The sequence below is a fragment of the Rhineura floridana genome, chromosome 10 (genome assembly GCF_030035675.1).
Source record: "Rhineura floridana isolate rRhiFlo1 chromosome 10, rRhiFlo1.hap2, whole genome shotgun sequence".
Lineage (NCBI taxonomy): Eukaryota > Metazoa > Chordata > Lepidosauria > Squamata > Rhineuridae > Rhineura > Rhineura floridana.
Genome location: NC_084489.1, coordinates 62,675,817 through 62,692,113, shown reverse-complemented (window position 1 = coordinate 62,692,113; position 16,297 = coordinate 62,675,817).

Genomic DNA, 16,297 nt, shown 5'->3' with positions numbered 1-16,297 from the left:
TGAGAAAAAAAAACCTGCCTGTGCATTTAACGGCACCTTGCTATACAGAAAATCTACTGATGAACATGCTCACTGATAACTTAAAACTGCCTGCTAATCAGATCAGGCTACTGTAAGATACAGAAACAGGGGCTAATGAAAAAAAAGTACAGATGAATATGTAAAATTGCTGGATGAAATATGTAGATTTGTGAAATGGAAATTTTGCCCCAGATGTCATAGAAATGGGCAAAACCTGAGCTGATTAAACCCTTCACCAATCTACTCAAAGATGTATCAGCATCTGCTGAGCAAAACATATTATAAGGTTGTCCAGGAAAGAGTCCTGGGTTGACTGGTTTGTTTGTTGCCAATGAGAACCATTTTATATAGCGCTGTTGGCTTCCCCCTTATTGAAACACCATTTCCAAGCATGTTAACATGTGTTTCTGAGCACGTTAATATTCTTCAGAACCGTGGTTTCATTGTATTTTAACACAGCCTTCCCCAACCAAGCAGCATTAACCACTGGCTGTGCTGGCTGGGGGTGATGGGAACAGTAGTCCAAGGCATGGATTGGGGAAGGCTATTTTATGATGTGCATTTTCAAAGTCAAATACATTACGTATGACAAGATCCATTTGTCTATGGATTATTCTGACCTGTCCAGAATGTTAGGCCATAGAAAACAAGGGTTGCCCATTGCCAAGTAACACAGGGCTCAGGCATCTTTTGCAGCTGTGTCCCAGAGAGACCACCTGAAGGGGCTTCCACCCACCACTTCAAAACCAATGCCGAAAGGAAGAGTACCTTTGAAACTTCTCCTCGTTTCTGGAGTTCTTAAGGAGTGTGAGCCTTGTGCGAAGGAAAGCATCTGGCAGATCCTAACTAGAATTAAATTAAGATTTATAATTGCAGCCTTTGTACAAAATGTATAAAAGAAGACACTAAAGCATGCCAAGCAATAAGCTAGGAGAAAATTAGCTAGGCTGAGATAGAATTGGAAACTAAAATAGACAAAAATAGACCCAGGGCCTGCAGGAAGAGAACAGCGCCGCCCAGGGAAGGAGAGTCTGCTGCTGCTGCTGTGGGATCACCACCTCCACCACCCTTCCCTGTGGGACTTCTGCCTGGCAGACCTGCATCCTGCAGGACCAGGCCCCAGGTACCCAGCCAGCTGGGACTGATTGCTACCACCTGTCCCTCTTTGGAGGGATACATAAGCCGGCTGGCTGGGGTGGCCTGGGAGACCCAGGGCCTGCAGGAAGAGAACATCGCCGCCCAGGGAAGGAGAGTCTGCTGCTGCTGCTGTGGGATCACCACCTCCACCACCCTTCCCTGTGGGACTTCTGCCTGGCAGACCTGCATCCTGCAGGACCAGGCCCCAGGTACCCAGCCAGCTGGGACTGATTGCTACCACCTGTCCCTCTTTGGAGGGATACATAAGCCGGCTGGCTGGGGTGGCCTGGGAGACCCAGGGCCTGCAGGAAGAGAACATCGCCGCCCAGGGAAGGAGAGTCTGCTGCTGCTGCTGTGGGATCACCACCTCCACCACCCTTCCCTGTGGGACTTCTGCCTGGCAGACCTGCATCCTGCAGGACCAGGCCCCAGGTACCCAGCCAGCTGGGACTGATTGCTACCACCTGTCCCTCTTTGGAGGGATACATAAGCCGGCTGGCTGGGGTGGCCTGGGAGACCCAGGGCCTGCAGGAAGAGAACATCGCCGCCCAGGGAAGGAGAGTCTGCTGCTGCTGCTGTGGGATCACCACCTCCACCACCCTTCCCTGTGGGACTTCTGCCTGGCAGACCTGCATCCTGCAGGACCAGGCCCCAGGTACCCAGCCAGCTGGGACTGATTGCTACCACCTGTTCCTCTTTGGAGGGATACATAAGCCGGCTGGCTGGGGTGGCCTGGGAGACCCAGGGCCTGCAGGAAGAGAACATCGCCGCCCAGGGAAGGAGAGTCTGCTGCTGCTGCTGTGGGATCACCACCTCCACCACCCTTCCCTGTGGGACTTCTGCCTGGCAGACCTGCATCCTGCAGGACCAGGCCCCAGGTACCCAGCCAGCTGGGACTGATTGCTACCACCTGTCCCTCTTTGGAGGGATACATAAGCCGGCTGGCTGGGGTGGCCTGGGAGACCCAGGGCCTGCAGGAAGAGAACATCGCCGCCCAGGGAAGGAGAGTCTGCTGCTGCTGCTGTGGGATCACCACCTCCACCACCCTTCCCTGTGGGACTTCTGCCTGGCAGACCTGCATCCTGCAGGACCAGGCCCCAGGTACCCAGCCAGCTGGGACTGATTGCTACCACCTGTCCCTCTTTGGAGGGATACATAAGCTGGCTGGCTGGGGTGGCCTGGGTGTGTGTTTGTTTTTTGTTTGTTTTTTGTGTGCTGCTTTTTTTTTTTGTGGGAATAAGGAGGATTAATTTTATGATGTTTTAACTGGAAATTGGTTTTAAATTGTTTAGGTCTGTGGTTTGTTTTTGTATATGTATATTATGTATAGCTTTTTGTTATTGTAAGTCGCCTAGAGTGTCCACTAACCTGGACAGATAGGCGACCAATAAATAAAATATTATTATTATTATTATTATTAAATGAATACACTATAGCTACAGCCTTGGCAAGCTTTACTGGGTAATTAGCTGAAGAAAGAATGAGTTCTAGCAGAGAACTAGTTCTAGCAATTCTATGCATATCCACTTAGAAGCTAAAGTCCCCTGCCCAACTTGTCCAACGGCGCCAGCTCCCAAGTGAGCGTGCATAGGACTGCAACCTAGGGTAGAGTTGGGGGCAATCCGGAATCATTAAAGTCAGTCGGAATATTGCCATTATTGACTTGCGGATTGCAGCTGAGAAACTTTAACTGAATAAACTCTGGCACCATATACTGCTGCCATGCCCCACTTTCCCAGGTTGAAAAGCGACTTTGACTTCCATCTGTTCTGAGGTGACAGCAACGGGCAATTGTGAGCCACCACCAGAGCCTCTTCTTTAAAAAAGACCGTCTCTTTCTAAGAGTTCTTCATCTGTTTGTACTCTGTACTTTTTTGTGCATGCACACACATCCCTTCTGGGATGTTGTGGAAGGTGGCATGTTGCCTTAGGCAACCATCAAATGCTCCCTTTACATCAGTCTATGTTGCTTGTGCCAGTGCCCTACCCCCTGATTGGCTGCTGCTCTGTGTTTACAAAAACTGTTTAAGCCAATTTCATCAATTAACCACAGTTTCTTCCAGAGTAAGGGGTTAAAGTAATTAACTTCTGAATACACATTAACAGCGACTGCTGGCTTGGAGCACCTAGGCTGATTAATTCAGACCACACAGGCACAACGTTGGCACATAAACTTCGAATAATCTCAATTTTCATTCCAAGGAAGGGGAAGAATTTCAGGGTTAGGAAGCTCTGCTCAGAATACACCTGGCCATGAGGGGAAATTCTTATTCAAAGCCCAATGGCTTTGCATTGCAGCAGCACCATTAGTGGAAATGGGTGTTGGGGTAAACTGCTGCAGCTCTAGAAAAGCAGAGAAACAACATGCATGTAACAGGAGCAAGGACAGAACCTTTTCCAACTTGAATAATGATACAATACAGCTGGAACCTTTTCAAAGCAGCAAAGGTAAGGATGAACTAAAGTAACAACAACAAGTGTTGGCATTTCTGGTAGTTTACTTGGGTTGCCTAATGGCAAAGCTTTGGAATAGGCCTTTTCCCCAAAAGGTGAAAAAGTGATTGAGAGTCACTGCACACATCACATAGCAGCAAACCATTTTTGTTGGTTTGCTACTAAGCCAACACTCAGCAGGGTGCTATAACCAATCCTGGCTCTCCAACATGGTTTTTCGCCATGGTTACACATAATGCTAAGCCAAACTATGGCTTAGTGTGAATGTGCACATGTGCTGGCTGCCGGGGAAAACCCAGGGATATTTTGTTCTCGGCTACAGATCATGGTAAGGAGGAGAGAGCTTAGCCACAAGCCCAGGTTTGGACAACACAATAATCTGTGGCTTAGCTGCTATGCCACACTGAGCTGAAAGAACTACGCTCCTATCCAGGAGCCAGCACATTTGTGTGGTCCTCCTGGTAAGCCACAGTATGGCTTACAATGGCCTTTGTCAAATTCATACTTCACATTTTAGGTGCACATTTACTATAGCTAAAGTATGCACTGTGTGAAGAAGAGCTCTATGATGTGAAAGGGAAGGTACAAGAGCACAACGGGGCTGGTCAGCTTTATTACATAACACCTTCATTTAATTTCCAGAGGGGCAGCCATCTTTGCAGCAAAACAGAGATTCTTATGGTACCTTAAAAACCAACAAATGTCAGCACTGGAGAACCTACAGCCGTCCAGATGTTATTTGATTGCACCTCCCATTATCCCTGACCATTGGCCATGATGGTTGGGGCTGTTGGGAATTGGAGTCCAACAACATCTGGAGGGCCACAGATGCCCACCCCTGGTGTACGTTGTCACAGTTACAGTCCACTTCATCAGATGCATGACATGTTATTCACGAAAGGTGCCATAATGAATGCCATAATGAATGTTAGCTTTTCAAGTACCATGAAGCCCTCTGATTTCTTTTACCTTCATGTAAAGGATTCTAAATAGTAAGTCCAAGACTTGGCCATTTTTTGGCAAAGCACACACACTGCTAAATCAAATGTAAATTGGACAAGGCAGCAAGTAGGGCAAGAAAGGAGGGTCTCCCTACCATAAGCCAACCTCCTGCCCTCAGGTGTGGTAGAGGACACTGCCCCATTGCCAGTACAGTCAGCGTAAGGGTGGGCATCCTTTGCCTCAGGCAGCAAAATATATTGTAGTGGCCTTGGCAGCAAAGAAAAAAGGCCTTCGGAAGAAGAAAATGCCATTTTTCCTGGATCTGATGAAGTAGTACTGTCTCTGAAGTCTAGTCAGTAGGAGTCCTATTGCGATGGTGCATGGACGAACACAATGCATTCTGAAAGTGCTTTTCCTACCCTTCTGATTTTCTATGCAAGTGCCAGACCAAGAGAGAGGGAAGCTGGCATCTCGACAAGCAGGCCCTGCAGCACCCTGTACTTTTGGCAATTTTCACTTTTGAGTGGTACTTCCATTGTCTGAAAGCTGTGGTCTTTCAAGGAAAATAATTTGCTCTCTTTTGTTGGAGAGGCAGACTTCTCTCATCCTCCTTCATACAGGCAAGAGTCATCTGACTGAGTCATAAGAGATACAAAATGACTCTGTCCTTCCCTTCCCCTCTACCCTCCTCCTCCTTTGGCTTCTCATCTGCTTTTCAGAGATTATTTCCCAAGAGGCATCTTCCTCCTTTGTTGCATGAGCATGTGGTGGCTTCCCAGCTCCAGGGATTCTTGGATGAAACAGATTATCTGGATACATTTCAATCTGGTTTCAGGCCTGGTTATGGGACGGAGACGGCTTTGGTCGCCTTGGTGGACGACCTACGCAGAGAACTGGACAGGGGGAGTGTATCCCTGTTGGTTCTGCTGGACCTCTCAGCGGCTTTTGATACCATTGACCATGGTATTCTTCTGGGCCGCCTTGCTGGGATGGGACTTAGGGGCACTGTTTTGCAGTGGCTCCATTCCTTCCTGGAGGGACGAACCCAGAAAGTGGTGCTGGGGGATTCCTGTTCGACCCCTTGGCCATTGACCTGTGGGGTCCCTCAGGGCTCAGTTTTATCCCCTGTGCTATTTAACATCTACATGAAACCGCTGGGAGAGGTTGTCCGGGGGTTTGGGGTTCGGTGCCATCAGTATGCTGATGACACCCAACTCTATGTCTCCTTTCCACCTAATTCCAAGGAAGCTGTCTCGGTTTTAAACCAGTGTCTGGCGTCAGTGGTGGATTGGATGAGGGTGAACAAATTGAAGCTTAATCCAGACAAGACAGAGGTGCTCCTGGTCAGTCATACGGCAAATCAGGGAATAGGGATACAGCCTGTGCTGGATGGGGTTACACTCCCCCTGAAGACACAGGTTCGCAGTTTGGGTGTGCTCCTGGACTCAGCGTTAAATTTGGAGTCCCAGGTTTCTGCAGTGGTCAGGAGTGCTTTTGCACAATTAAGATTAGTGCACCAACTGCGCCCGTTCCTTGAGCCGTCTGATCTGGCACGGTGACACATGCCTTAGTTACATCCCATTTAGATTACTGTAACGCGCTCTACGTGGGGCTGCCTCTGAAGACTGTTCGGAAACTTCAGTTGGTACAACGTGCTGCAGCCAGAATGTTAACTGGGGCTGGTTACAGGGACCAAAATACCCCCCTGTTAAAAAAGCTCCACTGGTTGCCAGTTTGTTTCCGGACACAATTCAAAGTGCTGGTGTTGACCTATAAAGCCCTATACGGCTTAGGTCCAGGCTATTTATCAGACCGTATCTCCCTGTATGAGCCTGCCCGGGCCCTGAGATCCTCAGGAGAGGCCCTTCTCTCAATACCCACATCTTCTCAAGTATGACTAGTGGGGACGCGTGAGAGGGCCTTCTCGGTGGCTGCCCCTAGGCTTTGGAATTCCCTTCCTAGGGAGGTAAGAATGACCCCCTCTTTGCAGTCCTTCCGCCGACAAGCAAAGACCTTCCTATTCCAACAAGCCTTTGGAATTGAAGGCTAAGGATAGGGCGTGAAGGGTGCTGCATTGCTAATGTCTACTATATCGTTTTTAAACTAGTTTGAACTTTTTTAGCTATATTGTGTATGGTTTTAATATTGGAAATAGTTTATTCTTATTTTAATGTAGACTTTGTATGTTTTTAATTATATGTATTTTTTATCTGGAAGCTACCATGAGTTCCAGTTTTGGAAAAATGGCGGGGTATAAATAAAGATAATGATGATGATGATGATGATGATGATGATGATGATGATGATGATGATGATGATGATGATGATGATGATGATGATGATGATGATGATGATGGGAGGCAGAGAGCACAATTTTGTGTGTGTTTGTTTTTTAAAAAAATCTTTGGGAGGGAGAAAGTAAGTGAAAAGGAACTAATCACAGAGCTGACCTTTAGGTCTAGCAGGCACTGAAAAAGTGGGTCCTGGTCCCATTATATTAAAATAACAGAACATGAGATATAATAATGAGTAACAGATAATGAGAAGCACTTCTTTCCTAGATCAGGGGTTCCCAAACTGTGGTCCGTGGACCACCAGTGGTCCATGAGCTTCATTCAAGTGGTCCACGGCATGTCCAAATTAAACGCTCATCCTGATTTTTAATTGTATTTTTATTGCTTCTTTTGCTTCTTATATTTTACTGTGTTCTATGGAGTGTACATGGTAATACAATAAAATGCAATATAAAAAATAAATGAAGCAATACAAATACAATTAAAATGTATACAGCATCTAGCACTGCAAATTACGATTGCTACAACATGGAGAAAAATCATTAAGTGGTCCCCTTCAAGACCCTCAGCAATTTTCAAATGATGCATGGGGGGAAAAGTTTGGGAACCGCTGTACTAGATTTTAAAAAACAATAATGTGTGGGAGGCACTTCCAGTGTCCCTACATTATCTCTCTTCCAGGAAGTGCATTGTGTCCATGTACCTGTTTTCTTCCAATTAATACTTTTTCTTACAAATATCTGTTTTTGCAAGTACACAGTAAGCCCTAAATCCTTACCATGTAAACATATAATGACTCATCACACCACCAGTCAAGCCCACTGCTGGATATTTGCATACTAGCATGGCAACTAAGAACCCATATAACAGGTATGGCTACACATCTAGCCCCAATTTCTGATGAAATCCCCCTCAGCATCAGGCAGGATGACACAGATGAGGAAGCTGCTCCAGGATAGCTTTGTTTATTTCAGGGGCACAGTCTGTGCATGCAGAAAAGTGTGTAAGGTGCTTCAGCAAAACAGATATTTTGAAGCAGGATTTGGCATCAGCTCCAGCTGAGGAAGCTCCCATGTTTTACTGATTTGGTCTAATTTAAAACACATACAAAAAGACAGAGAGAGAGAAGAAAAGCAGCAGCAAGCTTCAAATCAACAATCAGGTGAGGCTGAACACAGGAGAAATATTGAAAAAAATGGAAGAAGAATTTCAAATTGCTATCAAGTGCATTGCTTATATCTGTATCAAATACAGCATACTCTTCATCACAGGAAAATAAACTCTTGATTCCTGGCTCAGGAGATGCCTATGCCTCTAATTAAGAGTATGCCACTGAAATGTGTTAGATGTGATAATTTGGGATACCTCTGAAATAAATAATTTTAAGCACAGTCAGGTTTGACTCACTGTTTCGGAGCTATTTAAAACCCCTCTTTCTCCTGTTGTGCAGGACAAATGAGACAGACTAACCACTGGATTTGTATTTATCAAGTGCATGTTAGATCTATAAAAAACCAGCTCCTCATTTAGCAAAAGCCTGACAATATTTTCACAGTATGACATCTCAAATCAGAAGTAGTTGCATTTCCACTAACAGAATGCTACCCACAGAGCTTTGGTGAAACAAAACTATGCCTAGGTATCACAGGGAAGTCTGCTGATGGGGTGCTTCTCATTCCTCACCCACTGCTATGAACTCATGACAGCCCTGAGCCAGCAAAACAATGGATCCCATGGACTGCACAGTCATATTTGATTGCTTAATTTAATCGCTCACTCATCGCTCATTCAGTCAAGACTTCAAGGTCTCATATATACAACCTGTTATGTGTGTGCATGTTAGATATGACAAAGTCACCGGCAGGAGTTGCAGGCGGGGATTTTTAGTTTAGAAAATAGACTAGTAAGAGAGGGGACATGACAGAGGTTTATAAAAATTATGCATGATCTAGAAAAAGTAGATAGAGAGAAGGTTTTCTCCCCATCTCACAGTACTAGAACCTGGGGTCATCCAATGAAGCTGAATGTTGGGAAATTCAGCAGCAACAAAAGAATTTATTTCTTCACACACCGTGCACAGCTGAACTATGGAATTAGATGCCACGAGATGTGGTGATGGCCAACACCACATGCATAACTTTAAATAGGAATTAGGCAAGTTGATGACAAATCATGCTATCAATAGTTACTAGTCATCATGGCTACATACTACCTCCAGTGTCAGAGGCAGCAGGCCTGTGAATACAAGTTGCTGGAGAGCAACCATTGTAGAGGGCTACTGCTCTTTGAGTCCTGTTAGTGGGCTTCCCATAGGCATCTGCTTGGCCACTGTGGGAAAACAGGAAGCTGGGCTAGAATATGATCCAGCAGGGCTCTTCTTATGGTTTTATGTTATGTGCATTCGGAATTTCCAAGATCAAAGTGCTTACATGGCATTGGCATGGCATAATATTTGTTTTATCATCATCATCCTGGTTGATTTGGATGCCACCTTTCCATAGTAGTCTGTGCTCAAGGCGGTTTACAGGATGAAAAAAGTTACATAATTCATGAAGTTACAAAACATTTAAACTGTCAAATGATATGTTAACAAAAACATCTCATTAAGAAATATACAATAAAATGAAACAATTCCTTTATCATTCATAAGGTCTAACAATAACATACAAAAGCATAATCCCAATAACAACAAAAATAACTGACCTCTAGAATTAAATTTTGGCCCCAACAAAAGCCCTTAAACACCCCATAGTCAAGATGGTCTTTGGCACCTTCAAGTACTAGCAGCTTTTGTAGCTGGGATCAGTTAAGGTCCCACCCTTACAGGCCAGTTGGAGAACAGGTCAGCAAAGCAGGGAGAGGGCCTTGCAGCACTCCCAATCAAGATGGTATGTGCTTTTTTATTGCTTTCTTTAATATGAAATTTTACCACCACCTGTTTATTAAGGATGGGCTGGTAAAACTTTTAACAGGGATGGGGGACTGGTGGCCCTCCAGATGTTGCTGGACTCCAACTCCCATCAGCCCCAGTCAGCATGGCCAATGATCAGCGATTATAGGAGTTGCACACCTGCAACAGAGAGGGCCACAAGTTCTCCATCCCTTATCTAAAAGATTGCCGACTCCGGTATGAGCTTTCCTAATAATTAATATCTCTTTTTGATTCAACCCCTGGACGATGACCTTAACAGGCATTGCTTCTTAAATTAAAATAATAGCTTAATGTAGACATGACCCTGGATAAGAATATTGGTATGATATTTGAACTGACAACTCCTTGATGGCAATCAGCTGCCAAACCAGAATCAGAAAACATGGTATCCAATGATTTTGCAAACCATGGTTTGTGCTAACAATGGTTAGGAATTATGCCTCCACTGACAAATCATAGTAAAAGTAGTGGCTCCACCCCTGGATGCTACTGCACCACTGAAACAGTAAAACAGAGTAGCAGCTCTAAACTATGGCTTGTGCAAAATCAAGGCTTGGTGCAATATCTGAATTGCACCAATGAGTAGTATATATCTCTCAAACTTTTTCCATTGAAAATCATAAATAGCCTTAGTTATGTCTGAAATTCAGCACTGGTTTTCCAAAAGTTTAGAGGGAAATATGGATGTGAACTTTCCACCCCCCTAGACATCAAAGCACAAAGATGTCCCTAGTGTATAAAATCTGAACTTTTGAGTAATAAATTTTCCACACACATCATACAGTATTACTTCCTTCCTTCAGTTCCATTCAAAAGAACTGTGTTGAATTATTTGAGAAAAAGAAAGCAGAAACTATGTGCCACTTTATCAGGAATAGCAGCTGATAAAAGTAAAAAAGACATTGTGGTCTTGCAGCCGACTCTCAGCCTGTTTTGATGTATCTTGGTATTCTCTCATCTGATAGCTTAAAACAAGTGGACAAGCATTGTGGTGATCATCAGTCACAATGTGAAATAAACCTGGGATTCCAGAGCAGAACACTTTGTTTCTGGGACCTACAAAAAGCAATTCTTTGGATTATTGTCATCAGATCTGTCACTATTACCATTAAAAACAAAAGGGTGGCTATAATTAGGTCATTTGCTCATTGTTGTTTTTAAAATTGCCTTTAATCATCAAGTAGGACTAACATTAATCATCAAGAAGGACTAAAATTTTTATACAAACTGTAAGGATAGCAAATAACTGTGCTGATTTAGCGAACGAGGAACTTTTGATTAATGGTGGTTGATACCCGATAGTATCACCCATGTTAACACAGGTAACATTGGAATCATACTTTTATTAGCACCAACTAAAATGTTGGAAAGCAGTGATGGTTTGGTTGGTCTAACAGTTTTCCATTTTTTCCCCAACCCACTAGCATGGCTATCTGCAATTTATGTGCATTTTGAAAAATACTACTAGAGTTGCTTTGTGTTGGTCATGCTATTGATAAATGTGCCATTATTAAGTCAACCATAATTAGTACATATAAGAATAACATAATTTACACTGGCCCCATCTGCACTATACATTTAAAGCAGTATTGCAGCACTTTAAGCAGTCACGGCTTGCCCAAAGAATCCTGGGAACTGTAGTTTGTTACGGGTGCTGAGAATTATTAGGAAATCCTTATTCCTCTCACAGAGCTACAATTCTCAGAGTGGTTTAACTGTTAGACCTTCTTCCCAGGGAACTCTGAAAATTGTAGCTCTGTGAAGGGAACAGGGGTCTTCTGTCAACTCTCAGCACCCTTAACAACTACAGTTCACATGATTCTTTGAGGGAAGGCATGGCTGTTTAAAGTGGTATTACTGCTTTAAATGTATAGTGCAGATGGAGTCCCTGCAGTTTGCAACAAAACTGTGTTATTATGAGAACTACTCTTCTTAATCAAGCCCTTTTCACATTGTAGTTAAGATGACACATTTGGAATTATGCCAAACCAACTTAAATTTTCTTTAAACTGTGTCAAGTTAACTAGATTGTACATCAGCCTTAATGTATGCCAAATAGCTGAAATAACAATGCAAGTTTAAATAACACAGAAGAATAGCTTGTTTGACTGTGGAACTCATTGCCACAAGATGTGACAATGGCCTGGTCTACACAGGCAGCAGCAGAATGAGAAGTTAGACTGGTTTGTACCACTTCAGACAGCAGATGAGGATGGGGGGAATTTACTATTTTTAATGCTTCCCCATTTGAGGGGGGGAAAGCTCCAAGCATAAAACAAACTAGCACATTATCCTATTCCATTCATCTCCTTGCTGTGCTAGATTTCTCTTTGCATTCAGTATCAAACATGGGCTGACAATGTTTCACAATTACACAGGCCAAAACTATGTTTTGCTTTTGCCAGGCATCAGTTTAATCATTGCGTGGGGCGGGGGAGTGACCTTTGGTGCACAGCACTTCCTTTTATTCTTGGCAATTGAAGTAAATAGAGAGTTAAAGCCAGAGCTTGGAAAAGTTACTTTTTTGAACTACAACTCCCATCAGCCCAATCCAGTGGCCATGCTGGCTGGGGCTGATGGGAGTTATAGTTCAAAAAAGTAACTTTTCCAAGCTCTGGTTAAAGCCAATAAAATAGCTCTTCCCAGGTGGGAACCAAATATGGAGGAGGATGCTTAGACTGAAACCTCCAGCATTTACAGACTGCTTTAACTATCAGCTAAGAAATCTCAGGTATAGGGATGGAAAATCACTTTAAAATCAAGGGCAGCTATAAGAGAACTAGAAAAGGTCCTCAAATGCAAAGATGTATCACTGAACACTAAAGCAGGATCATTCAGACCATGGTATTCCCAATCTCTATGTATGGATGTGAAAGTTGGACAGTGAAAAAAGTGGATAAGAGAAAAATCAACTCATTTGAAATGTGGTGTTGGAGGAGAGCATTGCGCACACCATGGACTGTGAAAAAGACAAATAATTGGGTGTTAAAACAAATTTAACCAGAACTGTCACTAGAAGCTAAAATGATGAAATTGAGGTTATCATACTTTGGACACCTCATGAGAAGACATGATTCACTAGAAAAGACAATAATGCTGGGGAAAACAGCAAGGAGTAGAAAAACAGGAAGGCCAAACAAGAGATGGATTGATTCCATAAAGGAAGCCACAGACCTGAACTTACAAGATCTGAACAGGGTGGCTCATGACAGATGCTCTTGGAGGTCACTGATTCATAGGGTCGCTATAAGTTGTAATTGACTTGAAGGCACATAACAACAACAACAAAACTGTATTCAGGAGCTATTCTTTCCTACACCATTACAGATTTTGAAGCACTGGGTCACCAACATTTTTGTGGCCTAGGGGGAGATTTGCAAACTTGAGAAACTTTTGTGGGAAGAGTATGTGCGTATGCTGCAATATGTGCTGCATGTGGTGTCCATGTGTGCAAGTGCAGATGGCTATGCCCACTTTTTGGCCATACCCACTGCTGGCATTCAGCCTCTGGGGGGCAGGGTTGCAGCAAGGCAATGGAGCCATTGGACTAAAAAAGGATTATCCATCCCTACAATTATTATTATTATCTTTATTTATACCCCGCCATTTTTCCAAAACTGGAACTCATGGCGGCTTCCAGATAAAAAATACATATAATTAAAAACATACAAAGTCTACATTAAAATAAGATTAAACTATTTCCAATATTAAAACCATACACAATATAGCTAAAAAAGTTCAGACTAGTTTAAAAATGATATAATAGACATTAGCAATGCAGCATCCTTCACGCCCTGTCCTTAGCCTTCAATTCCAAAGGCTTGTTGGAATAGGAAGGTCTTTGCTTGTCGGCGGAAGGACTGCAAAGAGGGGGTCATTCTTACCTCCCTAGGAAGGGAATTCCAAAGCCTAGGGGCAGCCACCGAGAAGGCCCTCTCACGCGTCCCCACTAGTCGTACTTGAGAAGATGTGGGTATTGAGAGAAGGGCCTCTCCTGAGGATCTCAGGGCCCGGGCAGGCTCGTACAGGGAGATACGGTCTGATAAATAGCCTGGACCTAAGCCGTACAATGCATTCATCATAGGCCCATTCAGTTAAAATGGTTGTTATTTTGAAAAACAAAAGTGGCAACAAGGATTGCAAACCAATGATCAAATAAATTTCACTTTTAACAGTGGTTAGGGAGCTCCTAGGGGTAATAGCACTGCTGAAACTAAGAGAGCAATCCAACTCAAGAAGCTGGCTAAGTAGTGCTGCCGCAAGAGAAGCCTGTGTACAATTCTACCATATCCAATTGCGATTCAGGAGCCTCTGGGTTGGCTGAACATCAGCTCAGCTGGGAGCTGCATGCGGGGACCAGAAAGTAAAAGCCTGCTCTTGCAAATACCCATAGTGGGGAGTAGGGATGGAAAGATCTGTCAATTTTGGTTCTCTCAGTTTCTCAGTTTTCCAACCTGATTGATTGATTGATTGATTGTACTTATATATTGCCCCATAGCTGAAGCTCTCTGGGCGGTTTACAGTAACTAAAAACATTAAAACAAATACAATTTAAAACATCTTTTAAAAACAATTTAAAACATAATTTAAAATTTTAAAACAATATAAAACACATGCTAAAATGCCTGGGAGAAGAGGAAAGTCTTGACCTGGAGCCTTAAAAAGCAACAGTGTTGGCGCCAGGTGCACCTCGTCTTCAAGTCAGTTATCCCCATTTCTGAAGCAATTTGCATTTTAAAAAATCCTCATGAAAATTCTCCAACATTTTAGTGTGAATTTGTCCTAATAAACACATTTTTGTAAGCAGTTTTAACAAAGGTACACATTTTTTGCAAACCATTTGTCGTTATCTAATGCACTTTTGCATGTTATTTTCACTCATATGTTAATTTTTATGCACATATTCCCCTCATATATGCATTTGTGTAAATATTGTTTAGTTGGCGAACTGCATCACAAAATTCTAATAAATTTGAATTTCTAAGGATGGCTGTATTTTGGTTCTCAAACTTATTCAGAAACTGTGAATTTGATCAATTCTGCTTAAAATGCGAACTGTATTGAAATTCTCACCCATCCCATGTGGGGAGTAAGCCCTCTCCACTGACTTCTATTGTATTTATTTTCTTAGACCAACGTTTTTCCTAGCATAACTTTTGCTTGAATTGGGACCCGCAGGAGCACTCCATACATGAGTGGGATGTGGCCTAAGTCCCCTCACCTCAGTCCCTCCCCTGATACGCCCCCAACACACCCAGAATGCCCCTTCTTTTGAGGCTTATGACAGCTTTACTTACACCATGAGCCCCGGCTGACCCAAGCTGGGTCAGCTGAGCCGGGCTGAGGGTCTTACAGCGGCATAGCCTAGCTGAGCAGGGATGCAGCCAGCTCAACTGGAGATCTGCCACATCCAACCCCCCTCACCCAGTGGAAATGTGAGTTGGATTGCATCCTAAGTGTCCTATACATGTTTACTACTCAGAAATAAATCCCACTGTGTTCAGTGGGGCCTATTCCCTAGTAGGGATGGGTGGGGGGAGATTTGATTCAGTTCACATTTAAAGGTGAATCTATCAAATTCACACTCTCTGAAACAATATGAGAACTGAAACACAGCCATGCTTTGAAGTTCACTCTTATCCAAATGTTGCAATGCAGTTCTCCAACCAATGTTTACAAAAATGCTTTTGTTAGGGGAAAGTGTGCATAAACATGAATATATTAGTGAAACTGGCATACAATAATGCATTATTTTAGGGGAAATGGCTTGCAAAAATGTGTACATTAGTTAAAACTGCATTCCAAAATGTGTTTATTAAGCGATATTCACACTAAAATACTGATGAATTTCCATTAGGTTTTTTTAAAAGTTCGCAAATTGTTGCAGAAATATGGAGAACTGAATTTAATATTAGAAAAATGAGAGAAGGAAAGAATCAAAATCGACAGATCGTTCCATCCCCACTCCCTAAATAAACATTTAGGCTTGGTGCCATTGGAACTCTCTCTCAGAGACTGTTTAGTTTAATTTGATGGCTCACCTGCTACCCAAAATATGGAGGGCTGAGAGAAAGGAGCTTCTTTGCTGCCTACGCCAAAGAGCTTCCAAGATTCTTCCCACTTCATGGTAGACTTTCTAGAATGCAGCTGTAAGTCTTGGATTCGTATAATGGGGCCTACTGAATCCTTTTCTGCCGCTATTACTGTGCCTCAGCACAGACTATACAATCCCAGGACTTAAAGTAGGCAGACAGGGGGAAAGGGAATCCCAGAAAGAAGAACACCAGTCTGCATGTAGCTATAAGTATGGAAGGGTCTTTGAAATAAACCGGTTATCTAATCAGCATTGTCTGAGTCCATGTTCTTCCTTTTAAGAGTCCTGGGCCTCTGAATACAACTTTATTTATTTATTTATTTATTTATTTATTTATTTCCTCCCCTTCCTCCCAGCCCACCCAATATCTTGGGTGAAGCAGCCTAGTGGAGACCACAGTGGAAATAACTAACAACAATGCAT